This window comes from Phyllobates terribilis, unplaced genomic scaffold (assembly GCF_046119375.1).
Source record: "Phyllobates terribilis strain yellow unplaced genomic scaffold, ASM4611937v1 Scaffold_5__5_contigs__length_657084704, whole genome shotgun sequence".
NCBI classification, from domain to species: Eukaryota; Metazoa; Chordata; class Amphibia; order Anura; family Dendrobatidae; genus Phyllobates; species Phyllobates terribilis.
In genome coordinates this window covers 364983584-365009928 of record NW_027362765.1, presented here as the reverse complement: position 1 = coordinate 365009928, position 26345 = coordinate 364983584, and the positions used below count along the sequence as shown (strand labels likewise).

The 26345-nt window shown below is 49.9% G+C and overlaps 1 long non-coding RNA gene across 1 annotated transcript in view; it reads right to left on the bottom strand.

Annotated features, from left to right (window-relative positions):
* LOC141271179 (uncharacterized) overlaps positions 1–5979 on the bottom strand; it is a 70699-nt gene extending 64720 nt beyond the window's left edge. The window contains exon 1 of the long non-coding RNA XR_012321857.1: positions 5811–5979. This is a non-coding gene — a long non-coding RNA (uncharacterized lncRNA). The remainder of the gene's footprint in view (positions 1–5810) is intronic.
* Positions 5980–26345: the final 20366 nt, after the last annotated feature.

Below are 26345 nucleotides of genomic sequence, written 5' to 3'. Positions count from 1 at the left end.
ATGTACAAGAATATAACTACTATAATACTGCTCCTATGTGCAAGAATATAACTACTATAATATTGTCCCCTATGTACAAGAATAAAACTACTATAATACTGCCCCTATGTACAAGAATATAACTGCTATAATACTGCTCCTATGTACAAGAATATAACTACTATAATACTGCCCCTATGTGCAAGAATATAACTACTATAATACTGCCTCCTTTGTACAAGAATATAACTACTATAATACTGCTCCTATGTACAAGAATATAACTACTATAATACTGCCCCCTATGTACAAGAATATCACTACTATAATACTGTCCCCTATGCACAAGAATATAACTACTATAATACTGCCCCTATGTACAATAATATAACTACTATAATGCTGCCCCTATGTACAAGACTATAACTACTATAATACTGCCCCCTATGTACAAGAATATAACTACTATAATACTGCTCCTAAATACAAGAATATAACTACTATAATACAGTCCCCTATGTACAAGAATATAACTGCTATAATACTGCTCCTATGTACAAGAATATAACTACTATAATACTGCTCCTAAATACAAGAATATAACTACTATAATACTGCCCCTATGTACAAGAATATAACTACTATAATACTGTCCCATATGTACAAGAATATAACTACTATAATACTGCCCCATATGTACAAGAATATAACTACTATAATACTGCTCCTATGTACAAGAATATAACTACTATAATACTGCTCCTATATACAAGAATATAACTACTATAATACTGCTCCTATGTACAAGAATATAACTACTATAATACTGCTCCTAAATACAAGAATATAACTACTATAATACTGCCCCTATGTACAAGAATATAACTACTGTAATACTGCTTCTATGTACAAGAATAAAACTACTATAATACTGCCCCTATGTACAAGAATATAACTACTATAATACTGCCCCCTATGTACAAGAATATAACTACTATAATACTGCCCCTATGTACAAGAATATAACTACTATAATACTGCTCCACAGGTTAATGTGAGTTTTAGGCTATGTGCCCATGAAGCAGAAATGCTCTGGATTTTTCCTGAGCGTTTCTGCATCTCCCTGGCAGAAAAAACGCATGCGGATTGTACATGCGGATTGTACATGCGGATTGTATATTCGTTTTTTCTGGCAGGGACAAGCGTTTGTCAAGAGATTTTAGCATCACTTGGAAAAGTGCTTGAAAGTTGGTCACACTATATAAATCCATGCAACCGGCATGGATTTATATTGTGTGACCAACATAATGTTAAAAAAAAAGAATTAGATCGTAAAAAATAAAAAATAATCTTATACTCACCTTTCCAGCGGTCTCGGTCTGCTCCCGGCGTTGCTGCTAGCTCCGTGGCGGGTACCGGTAATGTAAGAGGACCTTCCATGACATCAGCGGTCAGGTGATGGTCGCGTGACCATCAGCTGACTAAATGACGTGACCCAAGGTCCTTGCAGATCACCCCTGGGAGCCAAGGAGAGCGCATCATCGCATGGAGGAGACCGGGAGGACACCGGGGGCGCCGGAGAGGTGAGTATGATTATTTTTTTTTATTTTTTAACTTTACAATTATTTTTTAACTTGTAGGTACGATGGTACCTGGGTCAGATGAGAGTCTCCTCTTCTCCAGACTCGGATACCATCCGCGCATTAAATCGCATAAGATACGCATGTGCACATGTAGTTGACGCGCCCCCAGGGCCGTGGGGTGCTCGGCAGCCAGGCCTCTGGTTGCCGGGGGATATCACGGTGGCTGGCCCGGTCCGTGGCCCAGGGCGGTCACTGAAAAGGGAAATTATAGGTTGTGGAAATCGTCGTGACGCCACCTGTGGTGTCTGGCGAGGATCACCAGCGCTGCGACAGTCCTCTGAGGCAGGTGATAAGGCAGCTTGAGATGGAACGGCTCTCCACAGGTGGAGCAGGCCTCTGGGCAGTGTAGAGAAAATGGAGGAGGTGCGCTGGGCGTTGTAGTGCAGGGAGGGAAATGGTACCGGCGAAATGAAGGAGAGGAGGCAGCTCAGTGCTGTCATCCGAGTTTACTTACAGTTCTGTTCAAGTTTCTCAGGTGCACAGTACCGGTGCAAGCCTCCCGCGTCACACTGCGTTCACCGGGCAGGGGTTCAGTCCTTCCTCAGGCGGCTCAGATGTACCTGGCAGAACCCCACTTTCATATGTACCTTCCTAGACCGACTTCACGCTCTCTTTACTCCCTCCTGCCCTGCGCTTCTCACTGTGAATCCTATTCGGGTGCTGCGAGGTCCCCCCTGTCCGTCGGAGTTGCACAGACCTGCTCGACCTTACTGGGATTGAAGTGAGAGTTTGGCTTCTGCTATAGAAGTCAGAAGCCTCCGTTTTTTCCAGCCGAGGCTTGAAGCTGCACGACTGGGCCAGGGGCCGGTCCCCTTCTTGCGGCCTAGATCCTCCTGACACCTGGCAGGTTCGGGTTGTACGGGTGCCGCCTGTGTGACGCCTCTACTCGTAAAGCCTGTGTTTTACCCTGGGTGTTGGGGGACTCGGTGTCGGGCCCCGTGATGGAGAGGTGGGATGCAGCCGTGGCCCGGGCCCGACCCGTGCTCACGGCCGTCACATTAAAAAAGATGTAAGGGCTTTCAGGGTTGAGTGGTATTTATCGACTACGCCACCTGTGGTGTCTGGTGAAGGCCACCAGCGCTGCTAACTGCCCTCTGAGGCGGGATGTAGTGGCAGCAGGAGATGTTATAACTCCCCACAGGCGGAGCAGGGCCTCAGGGCAGATGTGACAGGAGGATGGGGAGAGTAGTCCTGGGTCACTCAGGTGCTGTGTGGTGCAGTGCAGAAATGAAGGAATCAGAGGCCATAGGGATAGTCTTCCAGGTCTTTTACTCACAGTTTTTTAAGCAGCGGCAAGGCTTCTCCCAGCTCCTCACGGATCACTGCGGCCACCAGGGATGAGGGCTCAGCGCACCCAAGGTATTCAGGTACCTCGATCAGGACCCTCTGAGTGTTCCTAACAGTCCCCTTTGAACCTCTCCTGTCTGTGTGCGTGCAAAGGCTGGGTCTCCCTCTGGACTATGCACAGATATAGGGTAAGGCGGCAATTCCGTTCCGCCCGTCACCCGACGGGATCCACTGTAGCCTACTGGGCTTCTCTGACAGAGACGTGAAGTGGCAGAGTCAGATGTCGGGGCCGGTACCCCTCTTGCAGCAGGAGTCCCTCTGGCAGGGCCTGAATGGAGAGTACAGGTGGCGTACGCCGCTCTGTCCGTGCTCCCGGGGATCCTTTTGCTTGTGGAGCTGTTTCACTATAGCTCCCGACCTTCTTAAGCAAGGGAACTTGACCGGGGTAGAGACACTGTTAACTCATACCCGCTCCTCGTGTCAAGGTCAGAGCACGAGGACCGTGCATCTTCAGCACACTGCAGGCTCCTACACAAGGCCACTGTCAGCTGCAAAGACCACAATCAAAGAACAGGAGCCAAGAACCAAGAACCAAGAAGCAAGAAGCAAGAACCTTGTGCTTAAGATGGCTGGCTATTATGTATGAAATTATGTGTGTAAACTAAAACTGTGTTCTACCCTTCACCCACTACATGGTTCCCCTATCTTTTGGTTCCCCCACTCGTGATCCTGCTGAGGCACCACTATGGTGCATAATTGCCTCCCATAGGTCAGGAGTGTGTGTAGTGTTGAATGTAGATTAGGGTCCTGACCAGTGCACCATCCTTACCTGGGTGAGGAGACACTACACCTGCTGACAGACTGCAGTATCCTCCCTTGTGGCGACCGAACCCTCAGGGGCGCCACACCAGCACTCGTCGTACCCCTTAGTATCCCTTCTGTAGAAGGGAGCCTACTCCCTGCTCCCCTCCTGAGCCCCAGTCCTGGGCCCTTGAAGTGGAGCAGAGCTCCTAGAGAGACTCTGCTCCCAAATTGTTCTCCAACTACTAGTCTGCCACCCCAAGATGGCTTCCCCATTTTATATCTTTACTGTATGAGTGCTCCCATGAACTACTTCCTCCACCCACACCCACTACTGGTTCCCCCTAATTTTGGGTTCCCCAACCCCAACAAGGGTCAGGGCTCAGCAGAAAACTACATTGCGTCTTGCCCCTCCTGCTGGCCTGGGGTAGTGTAGTGTTGGATGTAGGTGTTGGGGTTCTGTGAAGCACTCCCTCCTTACCTGAGAGAAGGGAGACACCACACCTCTGGGTGAGGTGCAGTACCTCTGTGCAACCGAACCCTCAGGGGCGCCACATAGTCATGCGGATATTATGCGATCCAATGCAAGTCAATGGCGGTGATTTCGCAGCGGAATCTCACTAGAATTGGTCTTGCTGCGGTTGTTACCGCAATGCGAATCTGCAGCGGAAATTACCGCATGACTTGCACAGCACATGCGGATTTGCATTGCAGTACACGGCAGACCTATTACAAGCGATATTAATGCGTTTTCGCATCGAAAATCCACTGCAAAAATGGATTAAATCCGCATCGTGTGCACATAGCCTTACAGATAGCTTATTATGTTGCTTTTCTTTCTTGCTTCCATTGTACTGTTTCCTCTTTTTCTGGCTCCGTACGATCCGCTGACACATGAATCATTATTTCCCATTTTCTGTTAATAATCTTTTTGGCGGATCGATGTTGATTATTTGTTATTATTACATGTTATATGAGTCTATACAATATTAAACACTGGAGGGAGTGAGACCTGAGGATAATTCTTTGGTATCGATAACATAGAGCCGCATTGTTGTCTTGTAATAAAATGAACCTGTGTGGAGCGACCCCTCCGCCGCCCGTACAATTTATATCCCCATAGGGGGCTCTTGCGTTCCGGCTTCTTCCGCAGTCTCATATCAGTAAATTAGGAAATTAAATTATGCATAGCAAATCATTAGATGGCGAGGCGGTGATTTTACACCAGAGAAACAATAGCTGTTATTGTACCCCTTGCACAGTAAACAATTTGACCCGGTGTCTCATTATTGTGTTTCCAGCGAGTGCAGAATTACAGAAACGGCTCCGAGAAAAAGTGACATTAATAAAATGTGTCCTCGTTTAACGGATTACAGCCCTCGCTGCAGAGTAACCTGCAATATCATTTTACGACCGGCTGTATTCAGGAAACACCGCGGCTTTAAGTAATTCATTGTAAGGAAGATGTATCTGTCTATGGCTCGGAGTTTCATGGCTGTAGAGGGCGCTATAACCTTCCATTATATTCCCAGAGCTTATCGCCATTGGCCATACCATGTTTCACCAAGACACATTTAATACACATAGATGGCACTTAAAGGGATTTTCTACAACCTTACATCAATTAATGTGATTGGTGGGGTCCTACCCTAAGGTCCAGCCCTAAGACCCCCAACAATAAGTATCACACAAGCACTGTGGTATCTGTTCTCTTCTGTATCAAGACCTCCATTGTGTCTATGGAGTCCAGCAGGCAATCAAGCAATGGATCGGACAGTTATTGGTTATATATCACCTATTGATCGCTGATTATAGTCATGTCGCCATATTTATAGCGGACCTGGCTGCACTTTTCATGCATATTATCTCTATACCAGGGACATGAATAATGTGTGACAGGAGCAGATTATATGAGCGCCCCGTGCAGGATGCAACTCCATGTATTCCTCCGGACCGCAGCCATAGTCGATTGTTGAAGGGGTTGTGCAAACAAGCAACATTGGATGAATAAAAAAAAGGGAAAAGGAGAAAAGAAAGGGGGGCGCAGATCTAAGTGTAATATTTTAACAATATCGAATTAGAATTAAAAATTGCTCTCACCTTTGTGGTGTCTTGTTATCCAGCATGTATCCCTGTCTTTAGGGAGTGGAGTAGTTGTCTGGATCTGCTGGCCTGCAGCTCAAAAACAGGTAAAACGAGCTCCTTTGCAGGAGACTCGTCAGAAAGTGCAAGAAAAAGTTTCCAGTTTGTCAGGGAGCGCTTCCAGGTGATTCATTACTTACTCCAAATCTTTCAGGAATAATCCAGTTTATTTTTATATAAACAACGCGTTTCGGCTATACATAGCATTAGCCTTCATCAGGTGAAATCATAGTTGTCTTTAAAGAATACATTTATATAGCATAAAAAGAGGAGGAAAAAAAAATTTATTGAATAGGAAAAAACAATATATAGTGGTGTTTTTTATTTTTATTTTATTTATTTATTTTTTTTTTTAAATTTATTTATTTTTTTTTTTGTTTTTGTTTTTGTTTCCCCCTCCCCCCTTTCTAAATCTATATAGAGTTCACTTTTAATTAACTGCTTAATACCTTTTGGAAGTGCACATGTGTTTTAAATTGATGAAAATTGATTGAGGGGTTGGATTAGTTCCTCCTCCTCTTTTTATGCTATATAAATGTATTCTTTAAAGACAACTATGATTTCACCTGATGAAGGCTAATGCTATGTATAGCCGAAACGCGTTGTTTATATAAAAATAAACTGGATTATTCCTGAAAGATTTGGAGTAAGTAATGAATCACCTGGAAGCGCTCCCTGACAAACTGGAAACTTTTTCTTGCAAACAAGCAACATTGCAATTTAAAAAATTCCTGTCCATTGACAAGATCTGAGGGATTTTTCATTCTATAGTTTGCTGCTCATTGCCTAGGTGACCGGCCACTTTTTCAGTCTGAGGTAGCCGGTCTCCTAGTCAATGAGTGTAGCATTTCCAAGCTCTTTGCCATAGAGTTTGTAAAGACTGCTCTAATGTTTGCAAGGATTGCAAGAATCGTGCGTTTGTTCTCCTCCAATGCTGCAGAGATAATCCTACCTTTGCTTTCAGCATGGGAGAGAGCACAGCACAGAGCAACAGCTCGGCCATGCTGCTGGTCCGAACTGTCAGTTATCAGGAGTGCACCGCCCCCCGGCAAGGAGGAAGCAAGCATGAAGACCCCCTTTAAGTCTTATTACAATTACCAATTGCCAAATGAATTAAATCCAGCCCAGATTCTGCCCGAACTCAAATCCTGTCTTTGACTGGACATTCATTAGGATCATCCTTGCTGCAGGATAACCACAATCAGGGTTGGACTGGCCCAACAGAGAACTGGAGAATCCTCCGGTGGGCCCTGGCTTCTCCTTCAGGAGAGTTCATGATAGCGCTAACTTTGCAGCTGCTATGAAGCTCTTGAGTGGGAGAGAAAGGTTAGCCCTCAGAAACAAATCCTCTGGTGGGCACAATGTTCTTCAGTCTGACACTGAGCACAGCTGCAGCTTTTTGCTGCGTTTCTTTTGCATTATAAGAATAGTGTGACAGGTGCAGATCATAGGAGCGCGCTGAGCGTCGGCCATGTGCCCCTCTGCACTGCTGGCGATAGATAAGTCATTACTAGTGATGAGCGAGCATACTCACAAGTACTCGGTACTCTCCCGACCATCTCAGTATTCAGATTCTCGGAGCTCGCCGAGTACTTGCACGTCTGGCGCTCTTTACAGAGACAATGATCATGCAGGGATTGCCTGCCATGCACTGTAATGCCGTAGCCATGTTGGTTGTGGCATTACAGTGATTGACTGGCCGCACAGCGTCATCAGGTCTATATCAGACTTGGCGCCGCCATGCTCGTCACAGTCACTCCGGATCAGACAGCTGCTGCTGTGTCAGGGAGAGATTTGCTTGTTTCTAGTTAGTGTAGGTGTACAGACTATATTAGAGACAGATATCCATCTCAACAAATAGTCCTTCTGAGGACTAATCCATCTGCAAAGATATCAGGCAGGCAGTGTATATAGGTAGGCAGGCAGTGTATATAGCAGACTGCAGTGCATATAGCACAAGAGGCTCCATTCCACTTCTGCCTTCTGCTGCTGTTAGATATTTCTATACAAAGGCCCAGGTCTCAGGGGCCAGGAATACTTTTTTTTGGTTCTTAATCCTCATTATTTACTTAAAAAGCAATCCAGAGAACACGTTTTTTCTGCGCCATTTGCTTGTTGGCACTGCAGAATACAGCCAGGTCCTTTCCATATTACAGCGCTAAAATCCAGCTATTTAAAACTGTGTTTTCTCCGTCACACGGATCTGTGGCGCCCTGCTGCGCATTGGTGCCACAGAACCCAGAAGGGTGCATGGATGGACTTCACAAGAGGCCCTCACACATTCACACACCTCCACCCTACCACCTCAGACCAGCAGAGGGAGCCCGTTAGGGATATATATAGGGAGGGTGGAGCCAGGCAGTTTAGTTTAGTTCCTGCTGAGAGACAGAGAGGAACAGAGCACAGAGTTGAGCTGAGAGCGTGCTAACGCTCAGAGAGCAGCACGCAGGCTGCTGTACTTAGGCGAGCCAAGGCCTACAGCACGTGTGAAGGCCTAGTGAGGGCCTTGAGTGGGCCGAAGGCGAGAGGAGAAGGAAGAAGTAGCGAGGGGGCAGAGGAGCATACCAGGCTCACCCCGATATATAAACCGGACACCGGGTCCGTGCCTGCAGGGTCATTTATACCCAGTAGGAACAACCGGAACCCCTGGAGGACTACAGGTCCCAGGTTCACCAAACGCTGACTACAGTACCAGGGCTAGAAGTCACAGAGGTCCCAGCATCCAGGGAGAGTGATCTCCAAGAGAAGGCCCTACCACCAGGTCAGCAGGTGCAAAGAGAGACAGTAACCAAGCTAGGCCTAGTTCCAGGCAGGTCAGAAGCTTAGAGAATAAAGCAACGGCTCAGGAGGCCCTATACACACTCACTGGGGAGAGTCCAAAAGTGTGCCTGTCGCCTGGACTACCCTGGACCGTGCCTGCAACATCACCAGTAAAGGTACTGAAGCTTATCCCCATGTGAGTGTCCGTCTTTCCTCCAGGACCGTCCTGCCGTCTCTCCCCTGCACCACCATCCATTACACCTCACACTGTGTAAGGTGCCCCAGCGAGGTAGTCGTGGGCGAGCTGTAGCCCCCTCTCGCTCTGGCACCCTACAGACAATTTGTGTCCTCCCTCTGATGTGTGGCTGTGTATGTGGGACTCTCCACTTACTTCAAACCATCCGATCGCGGCTGTCTCCAGGCATTTCTCTTCTGGGACCAGGGCAGCAATAAATTCAGAGGACACGAGGTTCTTAACCAGAACTTGAACTTTACTTGGGGAAGAGGAATATGTACAATATTTACAGGCAGATATAATGGATAAGGCCCGACAGGTTATCATCTCTCTCACAGGCACTGGTAACTCCTTCAGCCCTGGTTCCCTCTTTAAGTGAAGCATCTCTGTGACTCTAATCTCTGGCCCAAGAGACTCTTCTGAAATACCAACAGTGATCTGGATCCGATATCTCTCCCCCACGTCTTAGCCTGGAGTCCTATTTATCTTCCTTTGCTTCCTGCAGACTAGAAGTGCCCCGGGTCCTCACTACCTTTGATGAGTTTCTCCGGCCGGCTAACAGGACTCTTGCTCTTGCGTAGGGAGACTTTCACACTGGTGATCCCACTGTCTGAGGGTATGGAGCTCCCGTCTACCCTAGCAGTCACATATATTGGCTGCCCGTACAATTCACTGTCCTATCTCTCACTGAAGAATCACTTCCTGATTCTGGAAACTAAAACAGAGATTTTCCTAATGTGCCCACCCTCGGTGAGCTGTCATCACACAGCATTAACTCATCACTGTCGGTAACACTGCTAGCAGACTCAACCTGACATCTGCACCCAGGACAGTGGCATCTTGTGGCTGTTTACAGGTACTGCAGCCCACAAGGAATTATGCCAGGAACAATCTCTATATCACTCAAGGCTTGATCAGGGCACTAAGTTCCCCCTCTACTCTACTGACTGGACCACTAAAGCTAACCCCTTAGCTTGGTCTACCAACAGTTCAGAGAGGTCTGACTTCAGGAACACTTCCTTTAACTATCTCAGTGCCAAGGGAAGGCTGTGCCCTTCCCCACTATTACAACTGCCCTGGAGCTAGCTCTACCTTTGGAGAGCCACACCATCCCTGCTGCCGTAACACCAGCTCCAGAGGACTGCTCAGCAGCGGCGGCTCCCTCTAGCCGCAATCCACAGGTGGTGTCACGAACACTTTTCCAAATCCCCTATAAAGCTCCCCCTTTTTACTGACCGCCCTAGGTCACGGACCGGGCTAGCCACCGTGATATCCCCCGGCAACCAGAGGCCCGGCTGCCGAGTACCCCATGGCCCAGGGGGCGCGTCAGCCTTGGCGTCACGAACAGGATTCCGTGCCCGTTGCCACCGGGTACTGTGCGCATTAAGAGACTGTAATACTCACTGTGGTGAAGTTTTCCCGCCATTCCTGAGATTTCCTGTCATTGTCCGTCATTTTTCCTGTCGCCGTGAGGGAAGAAGAGGGGCGTAACCGCGGGAATCGGAGAGGCGTAACCGCTGGAAGCGCGCAAAGCCCAGGACAAGCCCCGCCCCTGACGTCGAACCAGGAAGCATCAGGTCCTGGAAGGAGTCCAGAGGACGCTCTGACGTCAGAGGCGAGCGACGCAAGGTCCTGGAACAAGACCGTCGCCATTGGAGCTGCGGCCTACCTAATAAAGAAAAGTTAAGAAGGTAGGCTCTGGTTCACTAGGGGGGCGCAACCATGGCCGATGACTGGCAAGCCGCCGGAGCACCGGTTAACGCTCCTGATGCCCAACTTGCGCCCGGCGCTGCACAGACCAGAGCGGCCGCTCCACCAGCAGGGTGATACCCATGGCCCTGCCATATATCCCTGGAGCGAAATGGCTTTCCCAGTATAATGGCAAACCAGACATCTTGTCCGGATTCAAGAGAAAAATATGGGGTGTGCTAGATATGTATTCTATGACCGGTAAGCAGAGAGCCGCTGTTGTGCTGGGACAATTGACTGGTGCTGCAGAGCGGGAAGTTGAAACCTGGCCAGCCGCAGACCAGGAATCAGTATCTATCATCTTTAAGACACTGCAAGCTGTGTTTGAAAACCGCACTGAGACAGATCTCCGGATGAGGTTCTACCACTGTGTCCAGAAACCTGAGGACAGTGTCCGGGACTACGACTGGCGCCTACAGGAAGCCCTGCGGGCCCTGAAACAGGTCAGTCCAGCCAGCATACAAAATGAAAATAAAATGCTGATGGAACAGTTCGTCCGGGGGTTGAGATCCCAGGAGGAGAGCAGAACTGTACGGTGGTGGGCCTTAGATCATCCAGATGCCACCTTTGACACCCTTAAGGACATGGCTATAAAGGGTCTGCAGCCCCTGGAAACATCAGATACTGCTATCCAATGTTACCAGGGTGGGGCCACCCCAGTGCCCGCAGCACCAACTGCTCCTTCACTAATGGCCGGAACAAAGATGCAAACAGTACCCCCTAGAGAGCTGGACTGCCTACGCTCTGAAGTGCGCAAGTTAAGTAAAACCCTGGCCACTGTCCTGAGCACCCTGCAGCTACAGGAGGAGCCCGAGCTGGAAGGAAGGATACTACTCGCCGACAGCCCTGAGGATGTCCCCTGAATGAGAAGAAGAAGGAGGACAACGCCACCCCGTAGGAGGACAACGCCACCCCGTGGGAGGACCAACAACCAATTTCGCCCTCCAGGAGAGTTTATCTGCTATCGCTGCCAGAAGGCAGGCCACACAGCGCGGAACTGTCCTTTAAACGAGCAAACCCTGGGGCTGAGGGCCAACACCCAGGAGTAGATCAAGCAGGCCCATCAGGCTTGTACCATCGGTTCGTGGGAGGAAGACCTTTCCTGTCCATTGTGCTGGATGGCATTGCGACACCTGCTCTACTGGACACAGGATCTCAGGTAACCATCATGCCTGATGTCCTCTACAAAAGGTTCTGGTCCATAGACGAACTGAACCCGCCACCTCCAAACCTTTCCGTTTATGCCTCCAATGGCCTTCCCCTTAACCTAGTCGGGGTTAAGGATGTGACAGTGAAGGTGGGGAGAGCGGAACTGAAGGACCAGGGACTAATTGTAGTAGAGACTAATCCTGATGATACAGACTTGTACATGATACTTGGTACTAATGTTGTTGGTAACTGTTTGGGAGAAGTGTTGTTCTTGCTCCAACAGATGGCTGACACCGCCAGACCAGGGCAGAGAAGGGTGCTCCAGAGAGAGATCCGAGCCGTTATGTACCAGCAACAGGTAAAGCTAACAGGTGGTGAAATTGGTAATGTACGGGTGACAGACCCGATACCCATTGTGATTCCCCCGATGAGTGAAATGCTGATTTGGTGTAGGGCAGCAATAGGTCTCAAAGGACAGAGCTACCAGGCGGTAGTAGAGCCCATTAGCTCAGAGCACAGACCTACACTCCTAACTGCTAGAGGGGTAGTTGATGTACGCAATGGGAGGGTACCTGTACGTCTCCTAAACTATGGAGAGGATGAAGTCAAATTACCACGATATGCCACTGTTGCCAGATTGTACACTGTAAATAACAACGCTATCCACACAGTGGAGTCCTTAACCTTACCAGACAGAGTGTAGGATAACGACTCGGAAACCCAGGTGGGGGATTGGTGTCAACAGCTCCATGTTGGGACTGACGCCACTCCTGTCCATCAGAAACAGGGTGTACACAGGGTGGTTCAGGAATACGAGGGAGTATTCAGCAAACACCCACTTGATTTCGGGAGGATTAAAGGGGTACAACACCATATACCCACTGGTGACCATCCACCCATCAAAGAACATTACAGGCCAATCCCACCAGCACACTACCAGAAAGCGAACGAAATGTTGCATGACATGAAGAAGGCAGGGGTAATAAGAGATAGCTGTAGCCCCTGGGCAGCTCCCCTGGTCCTGGTCAGGAAAAAGGATGGAAGCATGAGAATATGTGTAGATTACAGACAGGTAAATCGCATATCACATAAAGATGCATACTCTTTGCCCAGTATAGAGGAATCCCTGGCTGCATTAAAGTCTGCAAATTACTTCTCCACCCTTGACCTCACTAGTGTGTACTGGCAAGTAGCAGTTGCTGAGGAGGACCGAGAGAAGACGGCCTTCACTACCCCGATGGGACTCTGCGAGTACAACAGTATGCAGTTCGGACTCTGCAACGCCCCTGGAACGTTCCAGAGATTGATGGAGTGCTGTTTGGGACACCGTAACTTCGAGACCGTGCTGCTATACCTGGATGACGTGATAGTGTACTCCAAGACGTATGAGGACCATTTGAAGCACCTGGCGAAGGTATTTGAATCGTTGTCCCGGTATGGGATGAAATTGAAGCCTTCCAAGTGTCACCTGCTCAAACGGAAGGTTCAGTACCTGGGGCACATCGTCAGTCCAGAAGGAGTAGCACCAGACCCGGAGAAGGTCACTGCCATCCAGAAATGGCCGGAGCCGAAGAATCTCAAGGAGGTACGTCAGTTCCTGGGACTGGTCGGGTATTACCGGAGGTTTGTAAAGGACTACACCAAGAAGTCAGCGCCTTTGCAAGATCTCCTGGTAGAACAGTCCCACAGAGGCAAACTCCCCCCCCCCCCTTCCAGTGGGGTAAAGAGCAGGCTGAGTCCTTTGCAGTGAGGAAAGAGATCCTGACTGGCGAAGAAATCCTGGCCTACCCTGACTAAAGCCAACCTTTCCTGCTGTACACTGATGCCAGCAACGAGGGACTAGGAGCTGTGTTAAGCCAGAAGCAGTGTGGCAAAGAGAAGGTGATTGCCTATGCCAGCAGGAAGCTTCGTCCGACCGAGAGAAATCCAGAAAACTATAGCTCCTTCAAGTTGGAGCTCCTGGCCTTGGTCTGGGCCATCACTGAACGATTCAAGCACTACTTGGCCTACAGTAAGTTCACGGCTTACACTGACAACAACCCCTTGACACATCTAGAGACAGCCAAGTTGGGAGCCATGGAACAGCATTGGATGGCCCAGCTGTCAAACTATCAATTCACCATCAAGTACCGGGCAGGCCACAAGAACGCCAACGCCGATGCCCTGTTCAGAATGCCTCACCAGTCGGACACTGAAGAAGAAGTGGATGACCTGGAAGATTGAGCTACCTGCCTTCCACAGAAATGGGATGGTCCATGAGCAGCGCACCTCCAGGAGGTATCGTGGTAAGAAACTAAACCCTTTGCCTCACCACAGTTGTAAGGAGACCCAGGACAGCGACCTGGTTGTCAGCCGTATTAAAGAACTGATAACCCAGGAAGGCTCCTCCCTGGAGAAGGACGCGTCTCCACAAGCCAAGCAACTGTGGAATAAGAGAAGCCAGCTGTTCATCTATAGAGAGAAGCTGTGCCGAAGGTATGTCAACCCAAGGACCCATGAGATGGTATGGCAGATTGTAGTGCCCAGGACAGACATCCAGATGGTGTTGGAGGTGTACCACGATCAAGCGGGGCACTTTGGCTGGAAGAAGCTGGAAACCCTCCTGAAGAGTCGGTTTTATTGGGTTGGAATGCGGAGTTCCATAGAGAGGTGGTGCCGGGATTGTGGACCCTGTAGCCTCAGAAGAAAAGACTACAGCAGCCAGAAAGCACCCTTGCAGTCCATCAAGACAACCCAGCCCCTAGAGATTGTGGCTCTGAATCATGTCAAGCTGTCACCCAGCAGGTCGGGCTACTCTTATGCACTGACCATGGTGGATTACTACTCCCGGTTCCTGGTGGTAGCCCCCGTCAAGTATCTGAGGGCAGAAACTGCGTTTCAAGCCTATTTCTGCAGACCCCATGGATACCCGGATAAGGTGCTGACGGATCAAGGCCCTGCCTTTGAAGCCGAGCTGTTCAAAGAGTTTTGTCATCTGTACGGGTGTAAGAAGATCTGGACTACACCGTACCACCCCCAAACCAATGGGTTATGTGAAAAGATGAATAATATAGTCATCGACCTGTTGAAGACCTTACCTCTAGAAGAAAGAAACCAGTGGCCAGACAAACTACCTGACCTGGTAGATCTGTACAACCACATACCTGTGAGTTCCACCAATTGTACTCCAGCGTACCTCATGAGAGCAAGACCCGGAAAGTTGCCCATGGACCTGGAGCTTGGAGTGGTAGAGCCAGAAGAAGATATGTCCACTGAAGACTGGGATGTGACCCGACAGGAGCAGTACAAGAGAGTACAGGCCTGTGTCGAAGACAGTCTAAGTAGGGTGAGAGATAAGCAGGAAGCACAGTACAACAAGAGTGCACCAGCTGAACCCTTGACATCTGGAGAAGTTGCGCTGAAACGAAAGAGAAGAAGCCACAAGCTTGACGACCAGTGGGAAAGGGAACCTTACAATGTGTTGAATTCCAGATTCGATAATAGGAAAACCTGTCTAATTAGCAAAGACGGAGGAAGAACGACTGCAACGGTATCAAGAGAACATCTGAAGTTGTGCCCGAGTTCCCTGAAGCCCCAGGAGGAAGTACCTCTCACCGTACCGGAGGAGCCTAAAGAAGAAGTACTCCATACTGTCTTAGGAGATTTCCCGGCAGATTGGCCTCAATTGGATGGAGCGGTAATAATACCTGTGCTACACTTCTACCAACAGCCAGAAGACACTCCACTGCAAGTAAGACCTGTAAGTGCCCCAGAAGAGCCTGCTCAGGAAGAGTCCCCGGAAGAAGGGTCACCAGTAGAAGCAGAGCCAGTAGGCCCAGTACGCAGTGTACTTGCCAGTCCCGTAGAGAGGTCATGGCAGTCCTTGCAGTCCACTAACACATAGAGCGGAAAATAGCGCAAGCATCCACACTACACGCATTCCAGTACTACGTAGGTCATCGCGTAGCACAAAAGGCCAGACCCCTGTCAGATATAAGGAAGAAGTAAAAATACCTGTAGTATAAATAGTTACCCAGTAGCGTATTGCATATTGTTTATTGTATAAACTGAAATTAACCATATGTGTTTATTTAATTACCCGTCAGGGTATATATAAAGGACTTGGTGGCTGAGGGCTGTGAGCAGCCCAAAAACTGTCATATACATAGTTGCACTCCCTGGAGTGCCTTTTAAGTTACCACGGAACAAAAACCCGTTTGGCGTGGCCGAAGACGTGGTCCAGCACCTGGATCTCCTATGCCCTGTAGCCACGCCCAGGGCCAACGTTGAGGGTTTTCAGGCGGGTCCCTCATGTTCCTTCATCGGTGAAATGCACACCAAGTTACGGGACTTGCTGTAACTTTATTGTTATTTATAGTTGAAATTATTGTATTATAATGTTGCCTGTAACGTTCAAGAAAAGTGCCTCCCATAAAGGGAAGAAATGTTATTGTTAAACCTGTTTTGAAAAAAAATGCTTCAGTCCAGGAGTACTGAGTTTTACTAGGGGGGAATGTGGCGCCCTGCTGCGCATTGGTGCCACAGTACCCAGAAGGCGTGCATGGATGGACTTCTCCACAAGAGGCCCTCACACATTCACACACCTCCACCCTACCACCTCAGACCAGCAGAGGGAGCCCGTTAGGGATATATTTAGGGAGGGTGGAGCCAGGCAGTTTAGTTTAGTTCCTGCTGAGAGACAGAGAGGAACAGAGCTCAGAGTTGAGCTGAGAGCGTGCTGACACTCAGAGAGCAGCACGCAGGCTGCTGTGCTTAGGCGAGCCAAGGTCTACAGCACGTGTGAAGGCCTAGTGAGGGCCTTGAGTGGGCCGAAGGCGAGAGGAGAAGGAAGAAGTAGCGAGGGGGCAGAGGAGCAAACCAAGCTCACCCCGATATATAAACCGGACACCGGGTCCGCGCCTACAGGGTCATTTATACCCAGTAGGAACAACCGGAACCCCTGGAGGACTACAGGTCCCAGGTTCACCAAACGCTGACTACAGTACCAGGGCTAGGGGTCACGGAGGCCCCAGCATCCAGGGAGAGTGATCTCCAAGAGAAGGCCCTACCACCAGGTCAGCAGGTGCAAAGAGAGACAGTAACCAAGCTAGGCCTAGTTCCAGGCAGGTCAGAAGCTTAGAGAATAAAGCAACGGATCAGAAGGCCATATACCCGCACACTGGGGAGAGTCCAAAAGTGTGCCCTTCGCCTGGAGTACCCTGGACCGTGCCTGCAACATCACCAGTAAAGGTACTGAAGCTTATTCCCATGTGAGTGTCTGTCTTTCCGGGACCGTCCTGCCGTCTCACCCCTGCACCACTATCCATTACACCCCACGCTGCCCTGGAGCTAGCTCTACCTGTGGAGAGCCACACCATCCCTGCTGCCGTAACACCAGCTCCAGAGGACTGCTCCGCAGCGGCGGTTCCCTCTAGCCGCAATCCACAGGTGGCATCACGAACACTTTCCCAAATCCCCTATAAAGCTCCCCTTTTTACTGACCGCCCTGGGTCACGGACCGGGCCAGCCACCGTGATATCCCCCGGCAACCAGAGGCCCGGCTGCCGAGTACCCCACGGCCCAGGGGGCGCGTCAGATCACATATATGTTGTCAGAAAATACTGCCATTTCTTGCCTCCATTAAAAATTTCTTTCAGTGTGTCAGTGAAGCAATTCACAGCAGTTTGCTGTTCAAACTACTTACCTACAGGCCAGGTATTTAAAACTCTGTTTTCTCCATCACACGGATCACATATAAGTTCGCTCCAAACTCAGTCATTTGTAGCGAGCGTGGAAGATACTGTCCTCCATTTAAAATTGGCGGGGCACATGACAAGGGACGGGGAACTGGACGTGATGATAATGGTGCATGCAGAGGCCGAGGACAAGGCCGTGGGCTAGCTGAAATTGTGCCACAACAAACACCCACATCTTCTCGCCCGACCTTCCTGTCCCAATTTCTAGGGGACCACAGCACACCACTATTGAACCCAGAGCAGTGTCAAAAGGTTGTTGGTTGGATAGCGGATAATGCTTCCAGTCACTTAGCCACCACCACCACCACCCTGTCTTCCACACGCTGATCCTCCTTCTTCCCACCATGTCGAGTGCCCGGAGACAACTGATGTCACACTTGGACACTCCAAAGAGCTGTTCACTTTTCCATTTATAGATTCGGGCTCTCGCCTGGTCCACTTGAAGCGGGGCAAGAGGAGATCGCATGTAGCGATGACCAAATATTTCAGCAGCCACGGTCACACGAAGGCGACGGTGGGAAAGTGTCACAAGAGGTGGACGATGATGAGACACAATTGCCAGAAAGTCAGGAGGAGGACCAGGGTGCGGAGGTGGAAGACAAGGTGGTGGATGATATAGTAACTGACCCAATCTGGCAGGAGAACATGCAGAGCGAGGACAGCAGCACACAGGGGGAGGGAGGCAGAGTACCCCGACAGGCAGGAAGAAGCAGTGTGGTGGCCGCAGACAGAAGGCAGGCAGTAACACCAACACAAAGGAAGTTGCCAGTACAACAGTTAGGTCTTACCGTGTCTCGTTGTTTTTTAAAGACTCTGCCGATAACCCCAAAAAGGCCATTTGCACCACCTGCCAGGCCAGCATCAGCAGGGGTGACAAAACACAGGCCACACTACTAAATTCTCACATTTCACGACTGCTTGCACTCGAAATGTTGCCTTTTAGGCTCGTGGAGACGGAAGCATTCCGCAACCTGATGGCGGCGGCCATCCCTCGGTACTCGGTCCCCAGCCGCCACTATTTCTCCCTGTGTGCCGTCCCCACATTACACAAGCACGTGTCCCAAAACATTAGCCGTGCTCTCAACAATGCAGTTACCGGGAAAGTCCACCTAACCACGGACACGTGGACAAGAGCTTGTGGGCAAGGACGGTACTTCTCGCTGACGGCACACTGGGTTAACATAGTGGAAGCCGGGACCCAGTCAGACCTTGGGACGGAACACGTCCTCCAGACGCCAAGGATTGCGGGCCCTATGTCAATCAGGGTTGTCCCCACGGTCTACAGCTCCTGCACCTCATCCTCCTCAGCCTCCTCCTCCTCTTCAGCCTCCATCTCTGAAGTGACCACATCAGTCACAAGCCGGAAGCACTGCAGCACTGCCTCGGCCAAGCGGCAACAATCTGTGCTGAAGCTAATATGCTTAGGAGAAAATGCTGAAGAGTTGTGGACAGCTCTGAAAGAGCAGGTAGATCTGTGGCTCACACCGCTGAACCTACAGCCAGGCATGGTCGTGTATGACAATGGCCGGAACCTGGTGGCGGCTCTGAGGCGAGGCGAGCTCACACACGTACCATGCCTGGCCCATGTGCTTAACCTCGTGGTTCAGCAGTTTCTCAAATCCTACCCGGAGCTGCCAGATCTGCTTGTTAAAGTACGCCGCCTGTGTGCCCATTTTAGAAAGTCAGCTACAGCTTCCACCGCCCTTGCAGTGTTTCAGCAGCGTTTGCAGCTTCTGGCTCATAGACTGGTGTGTGATGTCCCCACGCATTGAAACTCTACACTGCAGATGTTGGGAAGGATTTGTGAGCAGAAGAGGGCAGTTGCTGAGTACCAGCATCAACAAGGCCGTCGGTATTCAGTTCAGACTCCACACATAAGACCTCAGGAGTGGACATGGATGTCAGACATATGTACCATCCTCCAAAACTTTGAGGACTCCACCAAGATGGTGAGCGACGATGATGCCATAATTAGCGTCACCATCCTGCTTTTCTGTCTTCTGAAATGCTCTCTGCTCACAATCAAAGAGGATGCATTGCAGGCGGAGCACGATGAGATGGAGCAAGGAATCATACAGGGTGATTACACACAGCCCAGCCTCATCTCATCCCAACGTGGATTGGGTGACAATGAGGAAGAGGAGGAGGAGGAGGAAGAACAGGAGCTAGTTTCATGCACTATAGACGGTACTACCTGCACAGCTGTCATACCGTCTGTTCAGCGTGGATTGCCAGAGGACAGAGAGGAGAAGGAGGAGAGCTTGGTCAGTCATCCTCTTGGTGAGTACACGGAAGTCGTGCCTGTTAGTAGTCTGGCACGCATGGCTGAGTTTATGTTACGCTGCCTTTCCCATGACCCTCGCGTTCTCAAAATTTTGGGTGACAGTCATTACTGGTTGGTGACACTTCTAGACCCACGCTACAAGGAGAACTTTACATCTATTATTCCTGAGGCGGACAGGTCTACAAAAATGGGGCTGTACCAGAAGGCCCTTGTTGCGGAACTATTAAAAAAATTTGCATCTGAAAACGCTAGTGGCAGAGGGCACACTTCGTTGGACAACCAAGGAGTACCGGCGAGAGAGACACAACTCCAATACAGCAGAGGCAGGTGAACACTGTCAAAGTTCTGGGAGAGTTTTCTCAGACCCTCCCATCGCACAGGCCCTGAGGCGCGGAGTACTCTCACAAGGAGTGCAAAGTTTGGGAAGATGCTGAGGGAGTACCTTGCCGACCGTACCAACATCCTCCATGATTCCTCTGTGCCTTATAATTATTGGGTATCCAAGCTGGATACGTGGAATGAACTCGCTCTCTATGCCTTGGAGTTGCTGGCCTGCCCTGCCGCCAGCGTTTTATCAGAGCGGGTATTTAGTGCCAGTGGTGGCATTATAACTGATAAGTAGTGTTGAGCGAACATGCTCGACACTGCTCGGTACTCGCCCGAGCATCACGCTACTCGGGATGTTCGGCGAGCACCGAGCATTTCCGGGTTACTCGGGCGGGAGCTCGGGTCTCCGCCCTGCATGTTTGGCGCTCTTTACAGAGCCAATGAACATGCAGAGATTGCCAGCCAGTCACTGTAATGCTGCAGCCATGTTGGTTGTGGGCATTACAGTGATTGGCTGGCCGCACAGCGTCACCTCGAGTATTTAAAACGGGGCGCCGCCATCTTGGACACAGTCGCTCCGGATTAGACAGTGTAGGGACAGCGCTGCTGATTTAGGGAGAGATATAAACTGCTAAATAGTTAGTGTAGGGTCTGTAAAGGCTGACAGAACAAACAAACAGTCCTTTTCAGGACTAATATCCATCCCAGATATCAGGCAGGCAGGCTGTATAGGAGACACAGTGGTTATACCAGCAAACGCTGCATTACAGTCCTGTGTGCTCCTGTTGCTGAAATTGCTGGACTTAGCACCAGGTGTCGGGGGCCAGGAAAATCCTTTTTTTTCATCTAAATCCTCCTTTTTTTTTCCTCCTTCACACTGTACAAATACCCGTCTTATTAACCTTTTGGTGTGCCCCCTCCCCCCCCCCAAAAAAAGCATGTTTCTGATTTTTCAGACACAAATATAACTGTTGAAAATAGTCTGGTGCAGGCTAGAGAAACAGAAGTGTTGTTTTGCACTTCCACGGTTCAAACCTCTGTATTTTCCATTTTGGGCCATTTGTATCTAAAAAAAAGCAGTTTGAGTGTGTCGCTCACTGTTCAGCTGCAAATATCTCTATTTAAAAAAGTGTGGTATACCCCAGTAAACAATAACTGTGGTTTTGCCATCCCACGGTAAAAAATCTCTATTATTCAGCTTTTGGTAGTTTTTTCCGTAAAGAAAAACAGTAGTGTCTCCTGACTGTTGTGACACAAAAATATATCTGTTGAAAATAGTCTTGTGTAGGCCCGACATCCCAGTGTGGTTTCGCAGTTCCACGGGTCAAATCGCTGTACTATCCAGTTTTGGGCCTTTGGTATCTAAAAAAAAAAGCAGTTTGAGTGTGTCGCTCACTGTTCAGCCGCAAATATCTCTATTTAAAAAAGTGTGGTATACCCCAGTAAACAATAACTGTGGTTTTGCCATCCCACGGTAAAAAATCTCTATTATTCAGCTTTTGGTAGTTTTTTCCGTAAAGAAAAACAGTAGTGTCTCCTGACTGTTGTGACACAAAAATATATCTGTTGAAAATAGTCTTGTGTAGGCCCGACATCCCAGTGTGGTTTCGCAGTTCCACGGGTCAAATCGCTGTACTATCCAGTTTTGGGCCTTTGGTATCTAAAAAAAAAGCAGTTTGAGTGTGTCGCTCACTGTTCAGCCGCAAATATCTCTATTTAAAAAAGTGTGGTATACCCCAGTAAACAATAACTGTGGTTTTCCTTTTCCACGGTTCTAATCTACTCTTTATTACCCTTTTTCCATTGATAGTGCAAGTGTAAGCTATTTTACTTCATTTACAATGGGCAAGGCGCGTGGCAAGGGACGTGGAAGTGGACGTTCTGGTGATGGTTCGTGCAGAGGACGGGGCCGTGGCCAAGGTGAAAATGTGCCACAACCAACAGCCACATCTTCTCGCTCCCACTTCTTGACCGAATTACTAGAGAAGCACAGAACAACACCAGTATTGAGAACTGATCAGTGTGAACAGGTTATTAATTGGATAGCAGATAATACTTCCAGTTACCTGGGCACCACCACCTCCGGTCTGTCTTCCACACGGTCAACTCTTAGTAGCGGTGAGTCTCGACCGCATACTCCTCCTCACCCTGATGCTCCTTCCTCCCACCATGCCGAGTGTCGTCAGACAGCAAGTGATCCCACACTTGGACACTCTGAAGAGCTGTTCACTGGTCCATTTCCATATTTGGGCCCCTCGCCTGATACGCTTGAAGTGGTGGAAGAGGAGATCCCATGTTGCGATGCCCAAATATTTGAACAGCCATGGCCACAGGAAGTCGACGTTGGCAATCTGTCACAAGAGGTGGACGATGACGAGACACAATTGCCAGGAAGTGAGGAGGAGGATCGTGGTGCGCAAGTGGAAGAGGAGGAGGTGGCGGATGATCTAGTAACTGACCCAACGTGGAAGGAGGACATGCAGAGTGAGGCCAGCAGCACACAGGGGGAGGGAGGCAGAATACCCCAACAGGCAGGAAGAAGCAGTGTGGTGGCCGCAGACAGAAGGCAGGCAACCGTTCCCCGTAACATCAACACGAGGGACGTTGCCAGTACAAGCGGTAGGTCTTCCAGAGTCTGGAATTTTTTTAAAGACTCTGCTGATAACCCCAAAAAGGCCATATGTTCCACCTGCCATGCCAGCATCAGCAGGGGTGACAAAACTACCAGCCTGACCACCACCAGCAAATCCAGGGTCCACGACCAGTGTCAGCGGGTGTCACCACTGCTTCTTCCACTGTTGTGCGTGCAATAGAACCCCCTGTTGTGTGTGCAAGGCAATCCCCTGTCCATACTGCATGTAAAGATGCCCCCTCCTCTCAGTCTTCACTTGTTATGGCAGTTTCTCAAGAAACAGCATCAACGTCCACGTCCACGTCCCACCGCAGCGTTCAATTGTCCATATCCCAGACCTTTGAACGAAAGCGGAAATTCGCAGCTAACGCCCCACAGGCCACAGTCCTAAATTCGCACATTTCACGACTGTTTGCATTGGAAATGCTGCCTCTTAGGCTGGTGGAGACGGAATCCTTCCGCAATCTTATGGCGGTGGCCGTCCCTCGGTACTCGGTCCCCAGCCGACACTATTTTGCCCGGTGTGCCATCCCCGCACTACACAAGCACGTGTCCCAAAGCATCTGCCGTGCCCTCAACAACGCAGTTACTGGGAGAGCTCACCTGACAACGGACACGTGGACAAGTGCTTGTGGCCAGGGATTGTACATCTCTCTGACGGCACACTGGGTAAACATAGTGGAAGCCGGGATCCAGTCGGACCTTGGGACGGAACACATCCTCCCCACACCGAGGATTGCGGGCCCTATGTCAGTCAGAGTTGCCCCCACAGTGTACAGCTCCTGCGCATCCTCCTCCTCCTCCTCCTCCTGATGTTCAGCCTCCATCTCAGATATCACCACATCAGTTACAAGCTGGAAGCATTGCAGTACTGCCTCCGCCAAGCGGCAACAGGCTGTGCTGAAACTCATAAGCTTAGGTGATAAACCTCACACTGCTTGTGAGTTGTGGACAGCTGTGAAAGAGCAGGCAGATCTGTGGCTGAGACCGCTGAACCTACATCCCGGCATGGTCGTGTGTGACAATGGCCGTAACCTGGTGGCGGCTCTGAGGTGAGGTGAGATCACACACGTACCATGCCTGGCTCATGTGCTTAACCTCGTGGTTCTGCGGTTTCTTAAATCGTACCCCGAGTTGCCAGATCTGCTCGTGAAAGTACGCCGCCTGTCAGCTCATTTTCGCAAGTCGGCTACAGCTTCCGCCGCCCTTGCTGTGTTGCAGCAGCGTTTGCAGCTTCCGGCACACCGACTGGTGTGTGATGTCCCCACACGTTGGAACTCTACCCTCCACATGTTGCAAAGGATTTGTGAGCAGAAGAGAGCAGTTGTGGAGTACCAGCTGCAACAAGGCCGTCGATATTCAGGTCAGACTCCACACATAAGACCTCAGGAGTGGACCTGGATGTCTGACATATGTACCATCCTGACAAACTTTGAGGAGGCCACCAAGATGGTGAGTGGCGATGACACCATCATTAATGTCAGCATCCCACTTGTCTGTCTTTTGCAACGCTCTCTGCAGAGAATTAAAGAGGAGGCATTGCAGCCAGAGTATGATGAGATGGATCAAGAAGCCGTAGCGGGTGATTACACACAGCCCAGCCTCATCTCATCCCAACGTGCATTGGGGGACAATGAGGGAGAAGAGGAGGAGGAAGAACAGCAGCTGCTATCATGCGTTGTAGACGGTAGTACCTGTACAAGTGTCATACCGTCGGTTCAGCGTGGGTGGCCTGAGGACAGGGGGGAGGAGGAAGAGGAGGAGGAGGAGGAGAGCATGGTCAGTCATCATCTTGGTGAGGACACGGAAATCTTGCCCGTTACCAGTCTGGCACGCATGGCTGACTTTATGTTACGCTGCCTTAACCGTGACCCTCGCGTTGTCAAAATGTTGGGTGACAGTCATTACTGGTTGGTGACACTTGTAGACCCCCGCTACAAGGAGAACTTTCACTCTCTTATTCCTGAGGTGGAGAGGTCTACAAAAATGGGGCAATACCAGAAGGCCCTTGCTGCAGAACTCTTAAAAAAATTCCCATCTGAACACGCTAGCGGCAGAGGTCACAGTTCGTTGCCCAACCAAGGCGTACAGGCGAGAGAGATGCAACTCCAATCCAGCAGAGGCAGGGGAACACTGTCAACGTTCTGGGACAGTTTTCTGACACCCGCCCCGGTTACAGGCCCTGAGGCGCGGGGTACTCTCACAAGGAGTGGAAAGTTTCAAAAGATGGTGAGGGAGTACCTTGCCGATCGTACCAGCGTCCTCCGTGATTCCTCTGTGCCTTTTAATTATTGGGTATCCAAGCTGGACACTTGGAATGAACTCGCTCTGTACGCCTTGGAGGTCCTGGCCTGCTCTGCCGCTAGCGTGTTATCGGAGCGTGTTTTTAGTGCCGCTGGGGGAATTATAACTGATAAGCGCACTCGCCTGTCAACTGACAATGCTGACAAGCTGACCCTTATCAAAATGAACAAGGGCTGGATTGGGCCAGACTTCTCATCACCACCAAATGACAGCAGAGTAACATAAAGTCAAATCCACTGTGTTATTTCGGGAGGTGTATTCACATGCACCGCTTCACACCCACACATGGGTATATGCTTCCAAGTTTCGGCTGTTTAATCTTCTTCTCCTTATCCTCAGCCTCCACCACCACTATACCACCAGGGTGCCAGCATTGCAAGTTCCTCCGTCCTTATTTTTGGCTGGTTTTGCTTGCAAGGCATAAGCAAATACTATGGGACACCCACTCCCCAATAATGGGACTTATGTTTGTAATATGCTGTACTGCATGGCTCTTGTAAGGGGCATTGCAAGTTGCTCCGTCCTAATTTTTGGCAGCTTTTGCTTGGAAAGCATAAGCAAATACTATGGGACATCCACTCCCCAATAATGGGACTTATGTTTGTAATATGCTGTACTGCATGGCTCTTGTAAGGGGCATTGCAAGTTGCTCCGTCCTAATTTTTGGCAGCTTTTGCTGGGAAAGCATAAGCAAATACCATGGGACACCCACTCCCCAATAATGGGACTTATGTTTGTAATATGCTGTACTGCATGTGACGCGCCCCCTGGGCCATGTGTACACGTGTGTGGGATACCCGGTGCCGGGTCTCTGGGGTCTGTAGTCTCCGTGGCGGTGCAGTTCAGGGTCTTTACTGATGATTATAAGGTAGACCCTCCCGGGAGTACTGGCTAGCATAAGAGGCCTGGTCAGTCTGTGAGCAAGCAGGAGTTCCCCTGGCCAGGTGGAGTTGTAGGCCTCCCCATCTGTCTGCACTCTTCCTGGCTACCTTGCTGTAAGCGGGTAGAAGTAGCCCACGTCCCTGAGTGTACCGTGTAGTGCTCACCCGTATGGCTGGTGACTTGGGGCCTTCTGTTAGCCTCCGCTCCACGACGGCGGTGCTGGTCCCTTGCTTGTGACTGAGCCTCCGGGCTTCTATGGCCAGAGGACCTGAAATCCCCTGCCGACTGGTTTCTGCTGGTGGATATATAAGTCCTCACAGCTTCGGACTCCTGTGTCCGGTTCCTATTGTCTTCTGCCAGGGCGAGCTCTGCTCAGCTTCCAGCCCCTGGTCTTTAGCTCCTAGCTCCTACAGAGCTCCTTGCTGTTACTTTCCCT